The sequence below is a fragment of the Camelus bactrianus genome, chromosome 27 (assembly GCF_048773025.1).
Source record: "Camelus bactrianus isolate YW-2024 breed Bactrian camel chromosome 27, ASM4877302v1, whole genome shotgun sequence".
Taxonomy (NCBI): domain Eukaryota; kingdom Metazoa; phylum Chordata; class Mammalia; order Artiodactyla; family Camelidae; genus Camelus; species Camelus bactrianus.
The window spans coordinates 9,337,712-9,364,654 of NC_133565.1; positions in this window are offsets into that span (position 1 = coordinate 9,337,712).

Here is a 26,943-nt window from a genome sequence, read left to right on the forward strand (position 1 = left end):
CTTTAAGTCATCTCTAGGTGACGCGTGGTATGGAAGGCAACGTGAATGCTATGTAAGCAGTTGCCGGTGTGTTGCAAGTTCAAGTGTCGCTTTCTGAAACTTCCTGTTTTTATCCAGAATATTTTCAGCCCACAGTTAGTTGAATCTGCTGGATCGGGAGCCCCTAGATACGGAGAACCCCCAAGCCCTTCCCACCTCCTACATTGCCACTGTAAGCGCTGAAGGGGACCAAAGAGAGGAGAAGAGCGCCCTCTAGCGGCTGGAAACGCTGAGGAATTTCTTCAATGTATGCAGTGCAGGAGAGAGGTTTTCCGGCCGACTAGCCCCAAAGGTGGGCCCGCCTGGACAGGAAGGAGGAAGGACGGTAGAGGAAGCCCGCTTGGACACTTCCTGGAGCTAGCTGGTTGCAGTGAGGGACGCCGAGGCACTGGGGACACGTCGCGTGGGGCGGGGCAATCCTGGCTGCCAGGTGCACGGTTCACGCAGCTGGCACCCAGTTTGCAAGATCAAAATAACAAGGAATGGGGGTGGGGGGAAGGGGCTGCCTCAGCACCGGGATCCTGACAAGAGCCAGAGCGCCGCGACCTCAGCTAATGCGGCTCCCCTAATAAGCCAGAAAAAGGGAAATCTCAGGCAACATATTGAAGATTCCAACACAGCCACACGGAGAACTCGATCTCTAAGCTGACAAAATGGAACCATCGGAACCAGGAATCTTTCCATTTCTCTTTTCTGGACCTTGGGACAGGGAGCCGTACATCTGTGACGGGAACCATCTTTACTCCGGTAGAGAGCCCACTTTTTCAGGAATAAGCATGGAGAGTAAGAGTGCGGTGATGGTTTCGTGGTTCAAAGCGGAAGGCCGGATGACAAACGGTAAGAACATGCTTCTCAATGAAGCCGAGTTATGGCAAGAACATAAAGCTGCGTATAGACAGGGAAGGGTTCCAAGTCGACCGCTCGAAAAAATTCACCAATCATGTGTCCATTTGATTGGGAAACAAGTAAATACCTCAAAAATGGGAAAGACATGGGATTAAGAAGTGGTAGTGAGCAATGAATTCCAAGATGTTTATACCTATATTTTCATTGTGAAAGTAACAAACTTCAAGCAACTGTCTAAAAAGTAGTAAGTGTAGCTCGGGCGCGCACTCACACGCACAATTGGGAAGAGCAGAGAGGTAAATTATGTGAAATGTATCATGATTGAGAAACAAGATCTAATAGATGATTTCATTTTTGAGACTGTTCTAGCAATACTGGTCCAATTACATTTAGAATTATGAACTTAGAGATGATTTATAAACATTTAGAGAGAATTTTCATTAGAAGGCAATATAGCTTCCAAATCATTGAATAGAAAATTAACCTCAAAAAGAATTCATCAATCCATCTATGAAGGAGTAACGGAGACCATGTTTACCATCCTAGAATCAACCCCAAGTTGGATAAAATATATGAAGCAATGATATTTAAGACACGTGAAAACCAACATCCCCTAGGACCTCGTCCTGCCACCCTCATACCAAGGGTGCTAGGCCTCCTACTGCCACTACGCAGGATGTCAAGAAGGCGGCGACATTGCCTCCCTCTTCTCCTGCTGCAGAGCCGGTCCTGAGCAGTCCCGTTGCAGGTTTCGGCAGGCAGCTCCCAGAAGCGCTCTCCAGGGCCTCGGTCCCTTTTAGTCACCAGCGAAGGAATCGAGGATGAGCAGTGAGCCTCCTGACTCAACGAAGATCTAGGAACCTATCTGATTTCTGAGCAGCCCTTTACCCTCGTCTGCTGTCTGGTAGTCTCCACCCGACATGCAGAGTCCGCTGCTTTGGCAGCCTGCACGCTGTCACCAGCCCATCAGAATCTGTTCCCCCGGGCATGAGGCCAGGCGCGGTCGTGAGCAGGGCTCCAGGCCTCTGGAGCCACGCCGCTTGGACTGCGTCCCGGCCCTGGGCTCGCGAGCTCCATGCCCTTGGTTGAGTCAGATAACATCTCGAAGCTAGTTTCCTCATCAGTAAAATGAAGACATAATCAATATGGGGGAAAAAGTCACAATCTTTGGGGACTACATTACTGGTGATTGAAGATTATTTTCATTTTCTATTATTCAGTGAGGGACACCATACAATTTTTACTACTTCAGACTTCAAAAGGACAAATTCTACTATTATTAAAACGAACGCTTGCACGTACACACAAACGCACGTTCGGACACACTGACTCTATTCCACATACATCCCCACGCACACACACGTGGACTCATGGACCCCACGCACACTAATTATATACACACAACCACACACGTCCTCAGACACGCACACACACGTCAAGTCACTGTCACGTACCACACACGTCCCCAGGTGCAGGCGTGCGCACACGCACACACACGCGCACACACGTCACACACACCTTTGGCGTCATTCCAAACCAAATTACCATCGAGGGTCTCAGTGTCCATTGTTTCATCCGCTCAGAAGCTCCTGCCTTCGGGGCGTGAAGCAGGAGCCCCTCCTCTCTGGAGGTGCTCTTTCCCTCTTGCAGTCTCAGCAGAGCCAACATAACTGCTCTGGACATTTGCAAGTGCAGGGCCAGAGCATCCCTGGGAGTTCCCATCCTTAATATATGTAAACATTTCAAGTGCAGTAGCTTCTAAACTCCTGCCTTTACAAATACACATTCATCAGAAGGGGGAAGGCCAGGCTGAACTTTACAAGTCCCAGACATAGGGGAGTCCCGCAAAGAAAGTGACAGTGTGGGGAGAGCCGTTTCCCAGTCTCACACCACTAGTCTGACCCTTTTCTTCCCAATGCTGGGTCCATCCCATGCCCCAAGTGGACTTGGATGTACACAGGGGGACACTCGGACTTCACATCCGGGCTCTGTCCATACCCTCCATGCCAACACCTGCCCGTTGACCTCTCTGTGAGCCCTGGGAAGCTGAACTCCGGGGAGAGCCGGTGCAGACAGCAGAAGTTGTTCAGGGGCTGCTGGGGCAGGGCATTCGGGTCATGGATTCCAGAGCCCGGGGTGGAGCCAATGGGCGTGTCCCCTTGGCCCTGCAGCCTCCACCCCATGGAGGGCGTGGCCAGAGGGAGCGTCAGGGCCTAAGGGATCCTCTGTAGTGCAGGAACCAGGGCAGCATGTGAGTGGTGGTGGGGGTCCCTTGCCGGGGTCTAAGGGTCGAAGCCCTAAGGAAGGGAATGAGGGGGCTGGAAGGTATCCTCATTCCCATCAATTAAACAAACAAAAGCTCACCATATGCGAGGGTGGGAAGGCTTTTGTTAGAACAATGGAAGGCGCTAGCCAGAGGTCTGGCCGGAGAGGGCTTGGGGGCTTACCAGGCTGATGAGTAGCCCAGAGGCCATCAGCCTCTAAACAACGCCCCAATTCCTCCGGGTGACACTGAATTGCAGTGAGACACGGGAAGCACGATAAACACAGGCCGGAAACTCAGCAGCCTGTTGCTTGGTTCACTGACCTTCTGACGACCCCACTGCTAGGAGCCTTTACCGCATCACCCAGGACTGACCCGGCTCACGATTGCAGCTGATTTTCCACAGGTGGCATCACTTGCTGGTGACACGAAGCAGGCAAGTTAGCCACCTCCCAAACCCTCAGGCTCCTCCTGGGAGGAGCCTGCCGGCCCCCAGTCCAGCCACTGCACCACGATGCTCCATAGTGCCGCTCCCGGTTTGCTGCCCCTGCCTCTAGCTCTGGCTGGAACCTCGCTGGATTGTCGATAAATGTCACCCGTGCACCATGTCTAAGCTTGGGGTCCAGATGTGACCGTGGCTCTTTTCTTCTTCCCATCGATGGGTTGTTCGGGCTTCATGATATCATGTTGTCAGGAAGGCCAGCACCGCCCCCTTGAGGCCTCCTTGAAGACACATGGAAGCATAGGACACAATGCAGCCCATCTCTTTTTTTTGTTAAACACCTTTATTGTGGTATGATTTCTGTTCCGTAAATTATACACATCTCACATGTAGTATTTGATGAATTTTCATAGATGTCTACACCCAGAAAACCATCACCACACTCAAGATAACTACCATTTCCATCACTCCCCAAGAGGGGCAATTTTCCAATACCCAGATTTACCCCTTCCCACCCCCTTCCCTCCCTGGTAACCATAAGTTTGTTTCTCTATGTCTGTGGGTTTCTTCCTATTTTGTCATTCAGTTCATTTCTGTCTTTATTTTTTGTTTGTTTGTTTCAACATGGAAGTGGTATCATATAGCATTTTTCTCTTTTCTGGCTTACTTCACTCAGAATGACTAGCTCTGTGCCCATCCGTGTTTTCCGCAAATGGCATCGTTTTATCCTTTTTCATGGCTGCGTAGTATTCCGCGGCATAAATACCCATTACTTCTTTCTCCAGTCACCAGGCGATGATCGTTTGGGTTGGGTTCCACGTCCTGGCTATTACAAATAGGGCTGCTGTGAGCATTGAGGTGCATGTGACTTTTTGAATTCCAGTTTTCTCCTGACGTTTCCCCAGGCGTGGGAAGGCTGGATCATAAGGTATGTCCATTTTTAGTTTTTTAAGGAACCTCCATCCTGCCTTCTCTAGTGGCAATGCAGCCCGGCTTATTGAAGCAGAGCAGTGCTCATTAAGTAATAGGTATTTCTAGAGTTCAGACATGAAGTGCAGTGAGCTTGGGCTGTTCCCGATGAAGAGGGCAGTCTGGAGGCAGGGCTGCAGGAGAGTGACCAGGGGAGTGTGGTTCAGGCAGGATTGAGACCACGTGGGGACATGACAGGCTAGGATAAGGAGCCTGGGCTTCCAGTCATCCCTTGGTAACCATGGGGCACTGGTTCCACGACTCCCCACGGATTCCAACATCCATGGATGCTGACGCCTCTTTTATACACTGACATACGACTTACATGGAATTACAAGCATCCTCCCGTGTACTTAATTTTTTACATACAAACATTTTTTTTTGTCCAAGTGATAGTCATTTCACAATGTTGTGTCGAATTCCAGTGTAGGGCACAATTTTTCAGTTCTACGTGAGCATACGCATACGTTGATTGTCACATTCTCTTTCGCTGTGTCCTCCTGTGTACTTTAAGTCATCTCTAGGTGACGCGTGGTATGGAAGGCAACGTGAATGCTATGTAAGCAGTTGCCGGTGTGTTGCAAGTTCAAGTGTCGCTTTCTGAAACTTCCTGTTTTTATCCAGAATATTTTCAGCCCACAGTTAGTTGAATCTGCTGGATCGGGAGCCCCTAGATACGGAGAACCCCCAAGCCCTTCCCACCTCCTACATTGCCACTGTAAGCGCTGAAGGGGACCAAAGAGAGGAGAAGAGCGCCCTCTAGCGGCTGGAAACGCTGAGGAATTTCTTCAATGTATGCAGTGCAGGAGAGAGGTTTTCCGGCCGACTAGCCCCAAAGGTGGGCCCGCCTGGACAGGAAGGAGGAAGGACGGTAGAGGAAGCCCGCTTGGACACTTCCTGGAGCTAGCTGGTTGCAGTGAGGGACGCCGAGGCACTGGGGACACGTCGCGTGGGGCGGGGCAATCTTGGCTGCCAGGTGCACGGTTCACGCAGCTGGCACCCAGTTTGCAAGATCAAAATAACAAGGAATGGGGGTGGGGGGAAGGGGCTGCCTCAGCACCGGGATCCTGACAAGAGCCAGAGCGCCGCGACCTCAGCTAATGCGGCTCCCCTAATAAGCCAGAAAAAGGGAAATCTCAGGCAACATATTGAAGATTCCAACACAGCCACACGGAGAACTCGATCTCTAAGCTGACAAAATGGAACCATCGGAACCAGGAATCTTTCCATTTCTCTTTTCTGGACCTTGGGACAGGGAGCCGTACATCTGTGACGGGAACCATCTTTACTCCGGTAGAGAGCCCACTTTTTCAGGAATAAGCATGGAGAGTAAGAGTGCGGTGATGGTTTCGTGGTTCAAAGCGGAAGGCCGGATGACAAACGGTAAGAACATGCTTCTCAATGAAGCCGAGTTATGGCAAGAACATAAAGCTGCGTATAGACAGGGAAGGGTTCCAAGTCGACCGCTCGAAAAAATTCACCAATCATGTGTCCATTTGATTGGGAAACAAGTAAATACCTCAAAAATGGGAAAGACATGGGATTAAGAAGTGGTAGTGAGCAATGAATTCCAAGATGTTTATACCTATATTTTCATTGTGAAAGTAACAAACTTCAAGCAACTGTCTAAAAAGTAGTAAGTGTAGCTCGGGCGCGCACTCACACGCACAATTGGGAAGAGCAGAGAGGTAAATTATGTGAAATGTATCATGATTGAGAAACAAGATCTAATAGATGATTTCATTTTTGAGACTGTTCTAGCAATACTGGTCCAATTACATTTAGAATTATGAACTTAGAGATGATTTATAAACATTTAGAGAGAATTTTCATTAGAAGGCAATATAGCTTCCAAATCATTGAATAGAAAATTAACCTCAAAAAGAATTCATCAATCCATCTATGAAGGAGTAACGGAGACCATGTTTACCATCCTAGAATCAACCCCAAGTTGGATAAAATATATGAAGCAATGATATTTAAGACACGTGAAAACCAACATCCCCTAGGACCTCGTCCTGCCACCCTCATACCAAGGGTGCTAGGCCTCCTACTGCCACTACGCAGGATGTCAAGAAGGCGGCGACATTGCCTCCCTCTTCTCCTGCTGCAGAGCCGGTCCTGAGCAGTCCCGTTGCAGGTTTCGGCAGGCAGCTCCCAGAAGCGCTCTCCAGGGCCTCGGTCCCTTTTAGTCACCAGCGAAGGAATCGAGGATGAGCAGTGAGCCTCCTGACTCAACGAAGATCTAGGAACCTATCTGATTTCTGAGCAGCCCTTTACCCTCGTCTGCTGTCTGGTAGTCTCCACCCGACATGCAGAGTCCGCTGCTTTGGCAGCCTGCACGCTGTCACCAGCCCATCAGAATCTGTTCCCCCGGGCATGAGGCCAGGCGCGGTCGTGAGCAGGGCTCCAGGCCTCTGGAGCCACGCCGCTTGGACTGCGTCCCGGCCCTGGGCTCGCGAGCTCCATGCCCTTGGTTGAGTCAGTTAACATCTCGAAGCTAGTTTCCTCATCAGTAAAATGAAGACATAATCAATATGGGGGAAAAAGTCACAATCTTTGGGGACTACATTACTGGTGATTGAAGATTATTTTCATTTTCTATTATTCAGTGAGGGACACCATACAATTTTTACTACTTCAGACTTCAAAAGGACAAATTCTACTATTATTAAAACGAACGCTTGCACGTACACACAAACGCACGTTCGGACACACTGACTCTATTCCACATACATCCCCACGCACACACACGTGGACTCATGGACCCCACGCACACTAATTATATACACACAACCACACACGTCCTCAGACACGCACACACACGTCAAGTCACTGTCACGTACCACACACGTCCCCAGGTGCAGGCGTGCGCACACGCACACGCACGCGCACACACGTCACACACACCTTTGGCGTCATTCCAAACCAAATTACCATCGAGGGTCTCAGTGTCCATTGTTTCATCCGCTCAGAAGCTCCTGCCTTCGGGGCGTGAAGCAGGAGCCCCTCCTCTCTGGAGGTGCTCTTTCCCTCTTGCAGTCTCAGCAGAGCCAACATAACTGCTCTGGACATTTGCAAGTGCAGGGCCAGAGCATCCCTGGGAGTTCCCATCCTTAATATATGTAAACATTTCAAGTGCAGTAGCTTCTAAACTCCTGCCTTTACAAATACACATTCATCAGAAGGGGGAAGGCCAGGCTGAACTTTACAAGTCCCAGACATAGGGGAGTCCCGCAAAGAAAGTGACAGTGTGGGGAGAGCCGTTTCCCAGTCTCACACCACTAGTCTGACCCTTTTCTTCCCAATGCTGGGTCCATCCCATGCCCCAAGTGGACTTGGATGTACACAGGGGGACACTCGGACTTCACATCCGGGCTCTGTCCATACCCTCCATGCCAACACCTGCCCGTTGACCTCTCTGTGAGCCCTGGGAAGCTGAACTCCGGGGAGAGCCGGTGCAGACAGCAGAAGTTGTTCAGGGGCTGCTGGGGCAGGGCATTCGGGTCATGGATTCCAGAGCCCGGGGTGGAGCCAATGGGCGTGTCCCCTTGGCCCTGCAGCCTCCACCCCATGGAGGGCGTGGCCAGAGGGAGCGTCAGGGCCTAAGGGATCCTCTGTAGTGCAGGAACCAGGGCAGCATGTGAGTGGTGGTGGGGGTCCCTTGCCGGGGTCTAAGGGTCGAAGCCCTAAGGAAGGGAATGAGGGGGCTGGAAGGTATCCTCATTCCCATCAATTAAACAAACAAAAGCTCACCATATGCGAGGGTGGGAAGGCTTTTGTTAGAACAATGGAAGGCGCTAGCCAGAGGTCTGGCCGGAGAGGGCTTGGGGGCTTACCAGGCTGATGAGTAGCCCAGAGGCCATCAGCCTCTAAACAACGCCCCAATTCCTCCGGGTGACACTGAATTGCAGTGAGACACGGGAAGCACGATAAACACAGGCCGGAAACTCAGCAGCCTGTTGCTTGGTTCACTGACCTTCTGACGACCCCACTGCTAGGAGCCTTTACCGCATCACCCAGGACTGACCCGGCTCACGATTGCAGCTGATTTTCCACAGGTGGCATCACTTGCTGGTGACACGAAGCAGGCAAGTTAGCCACCTCCCAAACCCTCAGGCTCCTCCTGGGAGGAGCCTGCCGGCCCCCAGTCCAGCCACTGCACCACGATGCTCCATAGTGCCGCTCCCGGTTTGCTGCCCCTGCCTCTAGCTCTGGCTGGAACCTCGCTGGATTGTCGATAAATGTCACCCGTGCACCATGTCTAAGCTTGGGGTCCAGATGTGACCGTGGCTCTTTTCTTCTTCCCATCGATGGGTTGTTCGGGCTTCATGATATCATGTTGTCAGGAAGGCCAGCACCGCCCCCTTGAGGCCTCCTTGAAGACACATGGAAGCATAGGACACAATGCAGCCCATCTCTTTTTTTTGTTAAACACCTTTATTGTGGTATGATTTCTGTTCCGTAAATTATACACATCTCACATGTAGTATTTGATGAATTTTCATAGATGTCTACACCCAGAAAACCATCACCACACTCAAGATAACTACCATTTCCATCACTCCCCAAGAGGGGCAATTTTCCAATACCCAGATTTACCCCTTCCCACCCCCTTCCCTCCCTGGTAACCATAAGTTTGTTTCTCTATGTCTGTGGGTTTCTTCCTATTTTGTCATTCAGTTCATTTCTGTCTTTATTTTTTTTTTGTTTGTTTCAACATGGAAGTGGTATCATATAGCATTTTTCTCTTTTCTGGCTTACTTCACTCAGAATGACTAGCTCTGTGCCCATCCGTGTTTTCCGCAAATGGCATCGTTTTATCCTTTTTCATGGCTGCGTAGTATTCCGCGGCATAAATACCCATTACTTCTTTCTCCAGTCACCAGGCGATGATCGTTTGGGTTGGGTTCCACGTCCTGGCTATTACAAAGAGGGCTGCTGTGAGCATTGAGGTGCATGTGACTTTTTGAATTCCAGTTTTCTCCTGACGTTTCCCCAGGCGTGGGAAGGCTGGATCATAAGGTATGTCCATTTTTAGTTTTTTAAGGAACCTCCATCCTGCCTTCTCTAGTGGCAATGCAGCCCGGCTTATTGAAGCAGAGCAGTGCTCATTAAGTAATAGGTATTTCTAGAGTTCAGACATGAAGTGCAGTGAGCTTGGGCTGTTCCCGATGAAGAGGGCAGTCTGGAGGCAGGGCTGCAGGAGAGTGACCAGGGGAGTGTGGTTCAGGCAGGATTGAGACCACGTGGGGACATGACAGGCTAGGATAAGGAGCCTGGGCTTCCAGTCATCCCTTGGTAACCATGGGGCACTGGTTCCACGACTCCCCACGGATTCCAACATCCATGGATGCTGACGCCTCTTTTATACACTGACATACGACTTACATGGAATTACAAGCATCCTCCCGTGTACTTAATTTTTTACATACAAACATTTTTTTTTGTCCAAGTGATAGTCATTTCACAATGTTGTGTCGAATTCCAGTGTAGGGCACAATTTTTCAGTTCTACGTGAGCATACGCATACGTTGATTGTCACATTCTCTTTCGCTGTGTCCTCCTGTGTACTTTAAGTCATCTCTAGGTGACGCGTGGTATGGAAGGCAACGTGAATGCTATGTAAGCAGTTGCCGGTGTGTTGCAAGTTCAAGTGTCGCTTTCTGAAACTTCCTGTTTTTATCCAGAATATTTTCAGCCCACAGTTAGTTGAATCTGCTGGATCGGGAGCCCCTAGATACGGAGAACCCCCAAGCCCTTCCCACCTCCTACATTGCCACTGTAAGCGCTGAAGGGGACCAAAGAGAGGAGAAGAGCGCCCTCTAGCGGCTGGAAACGCTGAGGAATTTCTTCAATGTATGCAGTGCAGGAGAGAGGTTTTCCGGCCAACTAGCCCCAAAGGTGGGCCCGCCTGGACAGGAAGGAGGAAGGACGGTAGAGGAAGCCCGCTTGGACACTTCCTGGAGCTAGCTGGTTGCAGTGAGGGACGCCGAGGCACTGGGGACACGTCGCGTGGGGCGGGGCAATCCTGGCTGCCAGGTGCACGGTTCACGCAGCTGGCACCCAGTTTGCAAGATCAAAATAACAAGGAATGGGGGTGGGGGGAAGGGGCTGCCTCAGCACCGGGATCCTGACAAGAGCCAGAGCGCCGCGACCTCAGCTAATGCGGCTCCCCTAATAAGCCAGAAAAAGGGAAATCTCAGGCAACATATTGAAGATTCCAACACAGCCACACGGAGAACTCGATCTCTAAGCTGACAAAATGGAACCATCGGAACCAGGAATCTTTCCATTTCTCTTTTCTGGACCTTGGGACAGGGAGCCGTACATCTGTGACGGGAACCATCTTTACTCCGGTAGAGAGCCCACTTTTTCAGGAATAAGCATGGAGAGTAAGAGTGCGGTGATGGTTTCGTGGTTCAAAGCGGAAGGCCGGATGACAAACGGTAAGAACATGCTTCTCAATGAAGCCGAGTTATGGCAAGAACATAAAGCTGCGTATAGACAGGGAAGGGTTCCAAGTCGACCGCTCGAAAAAATTCACCAATCATGTGTCCATTTGATTGGGAAACAAGTAAATACCTCAAAAATGGGAAAGACATGGGATTAAGAAGTGGTAGTGAGCAATGAATTCCAAGATGTTTATACCTATATTTTCATTGTGAAAGTAACAAACTTCAAGCAACTGTCTAAAAAGTAGTAAGTGTAGCTCGGGCGCGCACTCACACGCACAATTGGGAAGAGCAGAGAGGTAAATTATGTGAAATGTATCATGATTGAGAAACAAGATCTAATAGATGATTTCATTTTTGAGACTGTTCTAGCAATACTGGTCCAATTACATTTAGAATTATGAACTTAGAGATGATTTATAAACATTTAGAGAGAATTTTCATTAGAAGGCAATATAGCTTCCAAATCATTGAATAGAAAATTAACCTCAAAAAGAATTCATCAATCCATCTATGAAGGAGTAACGGAGACCATGTTTACCATCCTAGAATCAACCCCAAGTTGGATAAAATATATGAAGCAATGATATTTAAGACACGTGAAAACCAACATCCCCTAGGACCTCGTTCTGCCACCCTCATACCAAGGGTGCTAGGCCTCCTACTGCCACTACGCAGGATGTCAAGAAGGCGGCGACATTGCCTCCCTCTTCTCCTGCTGCAGAGCCGGTCCTGAGCAGTCCCGTTGCAGGTTTCGGCAGGCAGCTCCCAGAAGCGCTCTCCAGGGCCTCGGTCCCTTTTAGTCACCAGCGAAGGAATCGAGGATGAGCAGTGAGCCTCCTGACTCAACGAAGATCTAGGAACCTATCTGATTTCTGAGCAGCCCTTTACCCTCGTCTGCTGTCTGGTAGTCTCCACCCGACATGCAGAGTCCGCTGCTTTGGCAGACTGCACGCTGTCACCAGCCCATCAGAATCTGTTCCCCCGGGCATGAGGCCAGGCGCGGTCGTGAGCAGGGCTCCAGGCCTCTGGAGCCACGCCGCTTGGACTGCGTCCCGGCCCTGGGCTCGCGAGCTCCATGCCCTTGGTTGAGTCAGTTAACATCTCGAAGCTAGTTTCCTCATCAGTAAAATGAAGACATAATCAATATGGGGGAAAAAGTCACAATCTTTGGGGACTACATTACTGGTGATTGAAGATTATTTTCATTTTCTATTATTCAGTGAGGGACACCATACAATTTTTACTACTTCAGACTTCAAAAGGACAAATTCTACTATTATTAAAACGAACGCTTGCACGTACACACAAACGCACGTTCGGACACACTGACTCTATTCCACATACATCCCCACGCACACACACGTGGACTCATGGACCCCACGCACACTAATTATATACACACAACCACACACGTCCTCAGACACGCACACACACGTCAAGTCACTGTCACGTACCACACACGTCCCCAGGTGCAGGCGTGCGCACACGCACACGCACGCGCACACACGTCACACACACCTTTGGCGTCATTCCAAACCAAATTACCATCGAGGGTCTCAGTGTCCATTGTTTCATCCGCTCAGAAGCTCCTGCCTTCGGGGCGTGAAGCAGGAGCCCCTCCTCTCTGGAGGTGCTCTTTCCCTCTTGCAGTCTCAGCAGAGCCAACATAACTGCTCTGGACATTTGCAAGTGCAGGGCCAGAGCATCCCTGGGAGTTCCCATCCTTAATATATGTAAACATTTCAAGTGCAGTAGCTTCTAAACTCCTGCCTTTACAAATACACATTCATCAGAAGGGGGAAGGCCAGGCTGAACTTTACAAGTCCCAGACATAGGGGAGTCCCGCAAAGAAAGTGACAGTGTGGGGAGAGCCATTTCCCAGTCTCACACCACTAGTCTGACCCTTTTCTTCCCAATGCTGGGTCCATCCCATGCCCCAAGTGGACTTGGATGTACACAGGGGGACACTCGGACCTCACATCCGGGCTCTGTCCATACCCTCCATGCCAACAGCTGCCCGTTGGCCTCTCTGTGAGCCCTGGGAAGCTGAACTCCGGGGAGAGCCGGTGCAGACAGCAGAAGTTGGTCAGGGGCTGCTGGGGCAGGGCATTCGGGTCATGGATTCCAGAGCCCGGGGTGGAGCCAATGGGCGTGTCCCCTTGGCCCTGCAGCCTCCACCCCATGGAGGGCGTGGCCAGAGGGAGCGTCAGGGCCTAAGGGATCCTCTGTAGTGCAGGAACCAGGGCAGCATGTGAGTGGTGGTGGGGGTCCCTTGCCGGGGTCTAAGGGTCGAAGCCCTAAGGAAGGGAATGAGGGGGCTGGAAGGTATCCTCATTCCCATCAATTAAACAAACAAAAGCTCACCATATGCGAGGGTGGGAAGGCTTTTGTTAGAACAATGGAAGGCGCTAGCCAGAGGTCTGGCCGGAGAGGGCTTGGGGGCTTACCAGGCTGATGAGTAGCCCAGAGGCCATCAGCCTCTAAACACCGCCCCAATTCCTCCGGGTGACACTGAATTGCAGTGAGACACGGGAAGCACGATAAACACAGGCCGGAAACTCAGCAGCCTGTTGCTTGGTTCACTGACCTTCTGACGACCCCACTGCTAGGAGCCTTTACCGCATCACCCAGGACTGACCCGGCTCACGATTGCAGCTGATTTTCCACAGGTGGCATCACTTGCTGGTGACACGAAGCAGGCAAGTTAGCCACCTCCCAAACCCTCAGGCTCCTCCTGGGAGGAGCCTGCCGGCCCCCAGTCCAGCCACTGCACCACGATGCTCCATAGTGCCGCTCCCGGTTTGCTGCCCCTGCCTCTAGCTCTGGCTGGAACCTCGCTGGATTGTCGATAAATGTCACCCGTGCACCATGTCTAAGCTTGGGGTCCAGATGTGACCGTGGCTCTTTTCTTCTTCCCATCGATGGGTTGTTCGGGCTTCATGATATCATGTTGTCAGGAAGGCCAGCACCGCCCCCTTGAGGCCTCCTTGAAGACACATGGAAGCATAGGACACAATGCAGCCCATCTCTTTTTTTTGTTAAACACCTTTATTGTGGTATGATTTCTGTTCCGTAAATTATACACATCTCACATGTAGTATTTGATGAATTTTCATAGATGTCTACACCCAGAAAACCATCACCACACTCAAGATAACTACCATTTCCATCACTCCCCAAGAGGGGCAATTTTCCAATACCCAGATTTACCCCTTCCCACCCCCTTCCCTCCCTGGTAACCATAAGTTTGTTTCTCTATGTCTGTGGGTTTCTTCCTATTTTGTCATTCAGTTCATTTCTGTCTTTATTTTTTTTGTTTGTTTCAACATGGAAGTGGTATCATATAGCATTTTTCTCTCTTCTGGCTTACTTCACTCAGAATGACTAGCTCTGTGCCCATCCGTGTTTTCCGCAAATGGCATCGTTTTATCCTTTTTCATGGCTGCGTAGTATTCCGCGGCATAAATACCCATTACTTCTTTCTCCAGTCACCAGGCGATGATCGTTTGGGTTGGGTTCCACGTCCTGGCTATTACAAAGAGGGCTGCTGTGAGCATTGAGGTGCATGTGACTTTTTGAATTCCAGTTTTCTCCTGACGTTTCCCCAGGCGTGGGAAGGCTGGATCATAAGGTATGTCCATTTTTAGTTTTTTAAGGAACCTCCATCCTGCCTTCTCTAGTGGCAATGCAGCCCGGCTTATTGAAGCAGAGCAGTGCTCACTAAGTAATAGGTATTTCTAGAGTTCAGACATGAAGTGCAGTGAGCTTGGGCTGTTCCCGATGAAGAGGGCAGTCTGGAGGCAGGGCTGCAGGAGAGTGACCAGGGGAGTGTGGTTCAGGCAGGATTGAGACCACGTGGGGACATGACAGGCTAGGATAAGGAGCCTGGGCTTCCAGTCATCCCTTGGTAACCATGGGGCACTGGTTCCACGACTCCCCACGGATTCCAACATCCATGGATGCTGACGCCTCTTTTATACACTGACATACGACTTACATGGAATTACAAGCATCCTCCCGTGTACTTAATTTTTTACATACAAACATTTTTTTTTGTCCAAGTGATAGTCATTTCACAATGTTGTGTCGAATTCCAGTGTAGGGCACAATTTTTCAGTTCTACGTGAGCATACGCATACGTTGATTGTCACATTCTCTTTCGCTGTGTCCTCCTGTGTACTTTAAGTCATCTCTAGGTGACGCGTGGTATGGAAGGCAACGTGAATGCTATGTAAGCAGTTGCCGGTGTGTTGCAAGTTCAAGTGTCGCTTTCTGAAACTTCCTGTTTTTATCCAGAATATTTTCAGCCCACAGTTAGTTGAATCTGCTGGATCGGGAGCCCCTAGATACGGAGAACCCCCAAGCCCTTCCCACCTCCTACATTGCCACTGTAAGCGCTGAAGGGGACCAAAGAGAGGAGAAGAGCGCCCTCTAGCGGCTGGAAACGCTGAGGAATTTCTTCAATGTATGCAGTGCAGGAGAGAGGTTTTCCGGCCGACTAGCCCCAAAGGTGGGCCCGCCTGGACAGGAAGGAGGAAGGACGGTAGAGGAAGCCCGCTTGGACACTTCCTGGAGCTAGCTGGTTGCAGTGAGGGATGCCGAGGCACTGGGGACACGTCGCGTGGGGCGGGGCAATCCTGGCTGCCAGGTGCACGGTTCACGCAGCTGGCACCCAGTTTGCAAGATCAAAATAACAAGGAATGGGGGTGGGGGGAAGGGGCTGCCTCAGCACCGGGATCCTGACAAGAGCCAGAGCGCCGCGACCTCAGCTAATGCGGCTCCCCTAATAAGCCAGAAAAAGGGAAATCTCAGGCAACATATTGAAGATTCCAACACAGCCACACGGAGAACTCGATCTCTAAGCTGACAAAATGGAACCATCGGAACCAGGAATCTTTCCATTTCTCTTTTCTGGACCTTGGGACAGGGAGCCGTACATCTGTGACGGGAACCATCTTTACTCCGGTAGAGAGCCCACTTTTTCAGGAATAAGCATGGAGAGTAAGAGTGCGGTGATGGTTTCGTGGTTCAAAGCGGAAGGCCGGATGACAAACGGTAAGAACATGCTTCTCAATGAAGCCGAGTTATGGCAAGAACATAAAGCTGCGTATAGACAGGGAAGGGTTCCAAGTCGACCGCTCGAAAAAATTCACCAATCATGTGTCCATTTGATTGGGAAACAAGTAAATACCTCAAAAATGGGAAAGACATGGGATTAAGAAGTGGTAGTGAGCAATGAATTCCAAGATGTTTATACCTATATTTTCATTGTGAAAGTAACAAACTTCAAGCAACTGTCTAAAAAGTAGTAAGTGTAGCTCGGGCGCGCACTCACACGCACAATTGGGAAGAGCAGAGAGGTAAATTATGTGAAATGTATCATGATTGAGAAACAAGATCTAATAGATGATTTCATTTTTGAGACTGTTCTAGCAATACTGGTCCAATTACATTTAGAATTATGAACTTAGAGATGATTTATAAACATTTAGAGAGAATTTTCATTAGAAGGCAATATAGCTTCCAAATCATTGAATAGAAAATTAACCTCAAAAAGAATTCATCAATCCATCTATGAAGGAGTAACGGAGACCATGTTTACCATCCTAGAATCAACCCCAAGTTGGATAAAATATATGAAGCAATGATATTTAAGACACGTGAAAACCAACATCCCCTAGGACCTCGTCCTGCCACCCTCATACCAAGGGTGCTAGGCCTCCTACTGCCACTACGCAGGATGTCAAGAAGGCGGCGACATTGCCTCCCTCTTCTCCTGCTGCAGAGCCGGTCCTGAGCAGTCCCGTTGCAGGTTTCGGCAGGCAGCTCCCAGAAGCGCTCTCCAGGGCCTCGGTCCCTTTTAGTCACCAGCGAAGGAATCGAGGATGAGCAGTGAGCCTCCTGACTCAACGAAGATCTAGGAACCTATCTGATTTCTGAGCAGCCCTTTACCCTCGTCTGCTGTCTGGTAGTCTCCACCCGACATGCAGAGTCCGCTGCTTTGGCAGCCTGCACGCTGTCACCAGCCCATCAGAATCTGTTCCCCCGGGCATGAGGCCAGGCGCGGTCGTGAGCAGGGCTCCAGGCCTCTGGAGCCACGCCGCTTGGACTGCGTCCCGGCCCTGGGCTCGCGAGCTCCATGCCCTTGGTTGAGTCAGATAACATCTCGAAGCTAGTTTCCTCATCAGTAAAATGAAGACATAATCAATATGGGGGAAAAAGTCACAATCTTTGGGGACTACATTACTGGTGATTGAAGATTATTTTCATTTTCTATTATTCAGTGAGGGACACCATACAATTTTTACTACTTCAGACTTCAAAAGGACAAATTCTACTATTATTAAAACGAACGCTTGCACGTACACACAAACGCACGTTCGGACACACTGACTCTATTCCACATACATCCCCACGCACACACACGTGGACTCATGGACCCCACGCACACTAATTATATACACACAACCACACACGTCCTCAGACACGCACACACACGTCAAGTCACTGTCACGTACCACACACGTCCCCAGGTGCAGGCGTGCGCACACGCACACACACGCGCACACACGTCACACACACCTTTGGCGTCATTCCAAACCAAATTACCATCGAGGGTCTCAGTGTCCATTGTTTCATCCGCTCAGAAGCTCCTGCCTTCGGGGCGTGAAGCAGGAGCCCCTCCTCTCTGGAGGTGCTCTTTCCCTCTTGCAGTCTCAGCAGAGCCAACATAACTGCTCTGGACATTTGCAAGTGCAGGGCCAGAGCATCCCTGGGAGTTCCCATCCTTAATATATGTAAACATTTCAAGTGCAGTAGCTTCTAAACTCCTGCCTTTACAAATACACATTCATCAGAAGGGGGAAGGCCAGGCTGAACTTTACAAGTCCCAGACATAGGGGAGTCCCGCAAAGAAAGTGACAGTGTGGGGAGAGCCGTTTCCCAGTCTCACACCACTAGTCTGACCCTTTTCTTCCCAATGCTGGGTCCATCCCATGCCCCAAGTGGACTTGGATGTACACAGGGGGACACTCGGACTTCACATCCGGGCTCTGTCCATACCCTCCATGCCAACACCTGCCCGTTGACCTCTCTGTGAGCCCTGGGAAGCTGAACTCCGGGGAGAGCCGGTGCAGACAGCAGAAGTTGTTCAGGGGCTGCTGGGGCAGGGCATTCGGGTCATGGATTCCAGAGCCCGGGGTGGAGCCAATGGGCGTGTCCCCTTGGCCCTGCAGCCTCCACCCCATGGAGGGCGTGGCCAGAGGGAGCGTCAGGGCCTAAGGGATCCTCTGTAGTGCAGGAACCAGGGCAGCATGTGAGTGGTGGTGGGGGTCCCTTGCCGGGGTCTAAGGGTCGAAGCCCTAAGGAAGGGAATGAGGGGGCTGGAAGGTATCCTCATTCCCATCAATTAAACAAACAAAAGCTCACCATATGCGAGGGTGGGAAGGCTTTTGTTAGAACAATGGAAGGCGCTAGCCAGAGGTCTGGCCGGAGAGGGCTTGGGGGCTTACCAGGCTGATGAGTAGCCCAGAGGCCATCAGCCTCTAAACACCGCCCCAATTCCTCCGGGTGACACTGAATTGCAGTGAGACACGGGAAGCACGATAAACACAGGCCGGAAACTCAGCAGCCTGTTGCTTGGTTCACTGACCTTCTGACGACCCCACTGCTAGGAGCCTTTACCGCATCACCCAGGACTGACCCGGCTCACGATTGCAGCTGATTTTCCACAGGTGGCATCACTTGCTGGTGACACGAAGCAGGCAAGTTAGCCACCTCCCAAACCCTCAGGCTCCTCCTGGGAGGAGCCTGCCGGCCCCCAGTCCAGCCACTGCACCACGATGCTCCATAGTGCCGCTCCCGGTTTGCTGCCCCTGCCTCTAGCTCTGGCTGGAACCTCGCTGGATTGTCGATAAATGTCACCCGTGCACCATGTCTAAGCTTGGGGTCCAGATGTGACCGTGGCTCTTTTCTTCTTCCCATCGATGGGTTGTTCGGGCTTCATGATATCATGTTGTCAGGAAGGCCAGCACCGCCCCCTTGAGGCCTCCTTGAAGACACATGGAAGCATAGGACACAATGCAGCCCATCTCTTTTTTTTGTTAAACACCTTTATTGTGGTATGATTTCTGTTCCGTAAATTATACACATCTCACATGTAGTATTTGATGAATTTTCATAGATGTCTACACCCAGAAAACCATCACCACACTCAAGATAACTACCATTTCCATCACTCCCCAAGAGGGGCAATTTTCCAATACCCAGATTTACCCCTTCCCACCCCCTTCCCTCCCTGGTAACCATAAGTTTGTTTCTCTATGTCTGTGGGTTTCTTCCTATTTTGTCATTCAGTTCATTTCTGTCTTTATTTTTTTTTTGTTTGTTTCAACATGGAAGTGGTATCATATAGCATTTTTCTCTCTTCTGGCTTACTTCACTCAGAATGACTAGCTCTGTGCCCATCCGTGTTTTCCGCAAATGGCATCGTTTTATCCTTTTTCATGGCTGCGTAGTATTCCGCGGCATAAATACCCATTACTTCTTTCTCCAGTCACCAGGCGATGATCGTTTGGGTTGGGTTCCACGTCCTGGCTATTACAAAGAGGGCTGCTGTGAGCATTGAGGTGCATGTGACTTTTTGAATTCCAGTTTTCTCCTGACGTTTCCCCAGGCGTGGGAAGGCTGGATCATAAGGTATGTCCATTTTTAGTTTTTTAAGGAACCTCCATCCTGCCTTCTCTAGTGGCAATGCAGCCCGGCTTATTGAAGCAGAGCAGTGCTCATTAAGTAATAGGTATTTCTAGAGTTCAGACATGAAGTGCAGTGAGCTTGGGCTGTTCCCGATGAAGAGGGCAGTCTGGAGGCAGGGCTGCAGGAGAGTGACCAGGGGAGTGTGGTTCAGGCAGGATTGAGACCACGTGGGGACATGACAGGCTAGGATAAGGAGCCTGGGCTTCCAGTCATCCCTTGGTAACCATGGGGCACTGGTTCCACGACTCCCCACGGATTCCAACATCCATGGATGCTGACGCCTCTTTTATACACTGACATACGACTTACATGGAATTACAAGCATCCTCCCGTGTACTTAATTTTTTACATACAAACATTTTTTTTTGTCCAAGTGATAGTCATTTCACAATGTTGTGTCGAATTCCAGTGTAGGGCACAATTTTTCAGTTCTACGTGAGCATACGCATACGTTGATTGTCACATTCTCTTTCGCTGTGTCCTCCTGTGTACTTTAAGTCATCTCTAGGTGACGCGTGGTATGGAAGGCAACGTGAATGCTATGTAAGCAGTTGCCGGTGTGTTGCAAGTTCAAGTGTCGCTTTCTGAAACTTCCTGTTTTTATCCAGAATATTTTCAGCCCACAGTTAGTTGAATCTGCTGGATCGGGAGCCCCTAGATACGGAGAACCCCCAAGCCCTTCCCACCTCCTACATTGCCACTGTAAGCGCTGAAGGGGACCAAAGAGAGGAGAAGAGCGCCCTCTAGCGGCTGGAAACGCTGAGGAATTTCTTCAATGTATGCAGTGCAGGAGAGAGGTTTTCCGGCCGACTAGCCCCAAAGGTGGGCCCGCCTGGACAGGAAGGAGGAAGGACGGTAGAGGAAGCCCGCTTGGACACTTCCTGGAGCTAGCTGGTTGCAGTGAGGGACGCCGAGGCACTGGGGACACGTCGCGTGGGGCGGGGCAATCTTGGCTGCCAGGTGCACGGTTCACGCAGCTGGCACCCAGTTTGCAAGATCAAAATAACAAGGAATGGGGGTGGGGGGAAGGGGCTGCCTCAGCACCGGGATCCTGACAAGAGCCAGAGCGCCGCGACCTCAGCTAATGCGGCTCCCCTAATAAGCCAGAAAAAGGGAAATCTCAGGCAACATATTGAAGATTCCAACACAGCCACACGGAGAACTCGATCTCTAAGCTGACAAAATGGAACCATCGGAACCAGGAATCTTTCCATTTCTCTTTTCTGGACCTTGGGACAGGGAGCCGTACATCTGTGACGGGAACCATCTTTACTCCGGTAGAGAGCCCACTTTTTCAGGAATAAGCATGGAGAGTAAGAGTGCGGTGATGGTTTCGTGGTTCAAAGCGGAAGGCCGGATGACAAACGGTAAGAACATGCTTCTCAATGAAGCCGAGTTATGGCAAGAACATAAAGCTGCGTATAGACAGGGAAGGGTTCCAAGTCGACCGCTCGAAAAAATTCACCAATCATGTGTCCATTTGATTGGGAAACAAGTAAATACCTCAAAAATGGGAAAGACATGGGATTAAGAAGTGGTAGTGAGCAATGAATTCCAAGATGTTTATACCTATATTTTCATTGTGAAAGTAACAAACTTCAAGCAACTGTCTAAAAAGTAGTAAGTGTAGCTCGGGCGCGCACTCACACGCACAATTGGGAAGAGCAGAGAGGTAAATTATGTGAAATGTATCATGATTGAGAAACAAGATCTAATAGATGATTTCATTTTTGAGACTGTTCTAGCAATACTGGTCCAATTACATTTAGAATTATGAACTTAGAGATGATTTATAAACATTTAGAGAGAATTTTCATTAGAAGGCAATATAGCTTCCAAATCATTGAATAGAAAATTAACCTCAAAAAGAATTCATCAATCCATCTATGAAGGAGTAACGGAGACCATGTTTACCATCCTAGAATCAACCCCAAGTTGGATAAAATATATGAAGCAATGATATTTAAGACACGTGAAAACCAACATCCCCTAGGACCTCGTCCTGCCACCCTCATACCAAGGGTGCTAGGCCTCCTACTGCCACTACGCAGGATGTCAAGAAGGCGGCGACATTGCCTCCCTCTTCTCCTGCTGCAGAGCCGGTCCTGAGCAGTCCCGTTGCAGGTTTCGGCAGGCAGCTCCCAGAAGCGCTCTCCAGGGCCTCGGTCCCTTTTAGTCACCAGCGAAGGAATCGAGGATGAGCAGTGAGCCTCCTGACTCAACGAAGATCTAGGAACCTATCTGATTTCTGAGCAGCCCTTTACCCTCGTCTGCTGTCTGGTAGTCTCCACCCGACATGCAGAGTCCGCTGCTTTGGCAGCCTGCACGCTGTCACCAGCCCATCAGAATCTGTTCCCCCGGGCATGAGGCCAGGCGCGGTCGTGAGCAGGGCTCCAGGCCTCTGGAGCCACGCCGCTTGGACTGCGTCCCGGCCCTGGGCTCGCGAGCTCCATGCCCTTGGTTGAGTCAGTTAACATCTCGAAGCTAGTTTCCTCATCAGTAAAATGAAGACATAATCAATATGGGGGAAAAAGTCACAATCTTTGGGGACTACATTACTGGTGATTGAAGATTATTTTCATTTTCTATTATTCAGTGAGGGACACCATACAATTTTTACTACTTCAGACTTCAAAAGGACAAATTCTACTATTATTAAAACGAACGCTTGCACGTACACACAAACGCACGTTCGGACACACTGACTCTATTCCACATACATCCCCACGCACACACACGTGGACTCATGGACCCCACGCACACTAATTATATACACACAACCACACACGTCCTCAGACACGCACACACACGTCAAGTCACTGTCACGTACCACACACGTCCCCAGGTGCAGGCGTGCGCACACGCACACGCACGCGCACACACGTCACACACACCTTTGGCGTCATTCCAAACCAAATTACCATCGAGGGTCTCAGTGTCCATTGTTTCATCCGCTCAGAAGCTCCTGCCTTCGGGGCGTGAAGCAGGAGCCCCTCCTCTCTGGAGGTGCTCTTTCCCTCTTGCAGTCTCAGCAGAGCCAACATAACTGCTCTGGACATTTGCAAGTGCAGGGCCAGAGCATCCCTGGGAGTTCCCATCCTTAATATATGTAAACATTTCAAGTGCAGTAGCTTCTAAACTCCTGCCTTTACAAATACACATTCATCAGAAGGGGGAAGGCCAGGCTGAACTTTACAAGTCCCAGACATAGGGGAGTCCCGCAAAGAAAGTGACAGTGTGGGGAGAGCCATTTCCCAGTCTCACACCACTAGTCTGACCCTTTTCTTCCCAATGCTGGGTCCATCCCATGCCCCAAGTGGACTTGGATGTACACAGGGGGACACTCGGACCTCACATCCGGGCTCTGTCCATACCCTCCATGCCAACAGCTGCCCGTTGGCCTCTCTGTGAGCCCTGGGAAGCTGAACTCCGGGGAGAGCCGGTGCAGACAGCAGAAGTTGGTCAGGGGCTGCTGGGGCAGGGCATTCGGGTCATGGATTCCAGAGCCCGGGGTGGAGCCAATGGGCGTGTCCCCTTGGCCCTGCAGCCTCCACCCCATGGAGGGCGTGGCCAGAGGGAGCGTCAGGGCCTAAGGGATCCTCTGTAGTGCAGGAACCAGGGCAGCATGTGAGTGGTGGTGGGGGTCCCTTGCCGGGGTCTAAGGGTCGAAGCCCTAAGGAAGGGAATGAGGGGGCTGGAAGGTATCCTCATTCCCATCAATTAAACAAACAAAAGCTCACCATATGCGAGGGTGGGAAGGCTTTTGTTAGAACAATGGAAGGCGCTAGCCAGAGGTCTGGCCGGAGAGGGCTTGGGGGCTTACCAGGCTGATGAGTAGCCCAGAGGCCATCAGCCTCTAAACACCGCCCCAATTCCTCCGGGTGACACTGAATTGCAGTGAGACACGGGAAGCACGATAAACACAGGCCGGAAACTCAGCAGCCTGTTGCTTGGTTCACTGACCTTCTGACGACCCCACTGCTAGGAGCCTTTACCGCATCACCCAGGACTGACCCGGCTCACGATTGCAGCTGATTTTCCACAGGTGGCATCACTTGCTGGTGACACGAAGCAGGCAAGTTAGCCACCTCCCAAACCCTCAGGCTCCTCCTGGGAGGAGCCTGCCGGCCCCCAGTCCAGCCACTGCACCACGATGCTCCATAGTGCCGCTCCCGGTTTGCTGCCCCTGCCTCTAGCTCTGGCTGGAACCTCGCTGGATTGTCGATAAATGTCACCCGTGCACCATGTCTAAGCTTGGGGTCCAGATGTGACCGTGGCTCTTTTCTTCTTCCCATCGATGGGTTGTTCGGGCTTCATGATATCATGTTGTCAGGAAGGCCAGCACCGCCCCCTTGAGGCCTCCTTGAAGACACATGGAAGCATAGGACACAATGCAGCCCATCTCTTTTTTTTGTTAAACACCTTTATTGTGGTATGATTTCTGTTCCGTAAATTATACACATCTCACATGTAGTATTTGATGAATTTTCATAGATGTCTACACCCAGAAAACCATCACCACACTCAAGATAACTACCATTTCCATCACTCCCCAAGAGGGGCAATTTTCCAATACCCAGATTTACCCCTTCCCACCCCCTTCCCTCCCTGGTAACCATAAGTTTGTTTCTCTATGTCTGTGGGTTTCTTCCTATTTTGTCATTCAGTTCATTTCTGTCTTTATTTTTTTTGTTTGTTTCAACATGGAAGTGGTATCATATAGCATTTTTCTCTCTTCTGGCTTACTTCACTCAGAATGACTAGCTCTGTGCCCATCCGTGTTTTCCGCAAATGGCATCGTTTTATCCTTTTTCATGGCTGCGTAGTATTCCGCGGCATAAATAACCATTACTTCTTTCTCCAGTCACCAGGCGATGATCGTTTGGGTTGGGTTCCACGTCCTGGCTATTACAAAGAGGGCTGCTGTGAGCATTGAGGTGCATGTGACTTTTTGAATTCCAGTTTTCTCCTGACGTTTCCCCAGGCGTGGGAAGGCTGGATCATAAGGTATGTCCATTTTTAGTTTTTTAAGGAACCTCCATCCTGCCTTCTCTAGTGGCAATGCAGCCCGGCTTATTGAAGCAGAGCAGTGCTTACTAAGTAATAGGTATTTCTAGAGTTCAGACATGAAGTGCAGTGAGCTTGGGCTGTTCCCGATGAAGAGGGCAGTCTGGAGGCAGGGCTGCAGGAGAGTGACCAGGGGAGTGTGGTTCAGGCAGGATTGAGACCACGTGGGGACATGACAGGCTAGGATAAGGAGCCTGGGCTTCCAGTCATCCCTTGGTAACCATGGGGCACTGGTTCCACGACTCCCCACGGATTCCAACATCCATGGATGCTGACGCCTCTTTTATACACTGACATACGACTTACATGGAATTACAAGCATCCTCCCGTGTACTTAATTTTTTACATACAAACATTTTTTTTTGTCCAAGTGATAGTCATTTCACAATGTTGTGTCGAATTCCAGTGTAGGGCACAATTTTTCAGTTCTACGTGAGCATACGCATACGTTGATTGTCACATTCTCTTTCGCTGTGTCCTCCTGTGTACTTTAAGTCATCTCTAGGTGACGCGTGGTATGGAAGGCAACGTGAATGCTATGTAAGCAGTTGCCGGTGTGTTGCAAGTTCAAGTGTCGCTTTCTGAAACTTCCTGTTTTTATCCAGAATATTTTCAGCCCACAGTTAGTTGAATCTGCTGGATCGGGAGCCCCTAGATACGGAGAACCCCCAAGCCCTTCCCACCTCCTACATTGCCACTGTAAGCGCTGAAGGGGACCAAAGAGAGGAGAAGAGCGCCCTCTAGCGGCTGGAAACGCTGAGGAATTTCTTCAATGTATGCAGTGCAGGAGAGAGGTTTTCCGGCCAACTAGCCCCAAAGGTGGGCCCGCCTGGACAGGAAGGAGGAAGGACGGTAGAGGAAGCCCGCTTGGACACTTCCTGGAGCTAGCTGGTTGCAGTGAGGGACGCCGAGGCACTGGGGACACGTCGCGTGGGGCGGGGCAATCCTGGCTGCCAGGTGCACGGTTCACGCAGCTGGCACCCAGTTTGCAAGATCAAAATAACAAGGAATGGGGGTGGGGGGAAGGGGCTGCCTCAGCACCGGGATCCTGACAAGAGCCAGAGCGCCGCGACCTCAGCTAATGCGGCTCCCCTAATAAGCCAGAAAAAGGGAAATCTCAGGCAACATATTGAAGATTCCAACACAGCCACACGGAGAACTCGATCTCTAAGCTGACAAAATGGAACCATCGGAACCAGGAATCTTTCCATTTCTCTTTTCTGGACCTTGGGACAGGGAGCCATACATCTGTGACGGGAACCATCTTTACTCCGGTAGAGAGCCCACTTTTTCAGGAATAAGCATGGAGAGTAAGAGTGCGGTGATGGTTTCGTGGTTCAAAGCGGAAGGCCGGATGACAAACGGTAAGAACATGCTTCTCAATGAAGCCGAGTTATGGCAAGAACATAAAGCTGCGTATAGACAGGGAAGGGTTCCAAGTCGACCGCTCGAAAAAATTCACCAATCATGTGTCCATTTGATTGGGAAACAAGTAAATACCTCAAAAATGGGAAAGACATGGGATTAAGAAGTGGTAGTGAGCAATGAATTCCAAGATGTTTATACCTATATTTTCATTGTGAAAGTAACAAACTTCAAGCAACTGTCTAAAAAGTAGTAAGTGTAGCTCGGGCGCGCACTCACACGCACAATTGGGAAGAGCAGAGAGGTAAATTATGTGAAATGTATCATGATTGAGAAACAAGATCTAATAGATGATTTCATTTTTGAGACTGTTCTAGCAATACTGGTCCAATTACATTTAGAATTATGAACTTAGAGATGATTTATAAACATTTAGAGAGAATTTTCATTAGAAGGCAATATAGCTTCCAAATCATTGAATAGAAAATTAACCTCAAAAAGAATTCATCAATCCATCTATGAAGGAGTAACGGAGACCATGTTTACCATCCTAGAATCAACCCCAAGTTGGATAAAATATATGAAGCAATGATATTTAAGACACGTGAAAACCAACATCCCCTAGGACCTCGTCCTGCCACCCTCATACCAAGGGTGCTAGGCCTCCTACTGCCACTACGCAGGATGTCAAGAAGGCGGCGACATTGCCTCCCTCTTCTCCTGCTGCAGAGCCGGTCCTG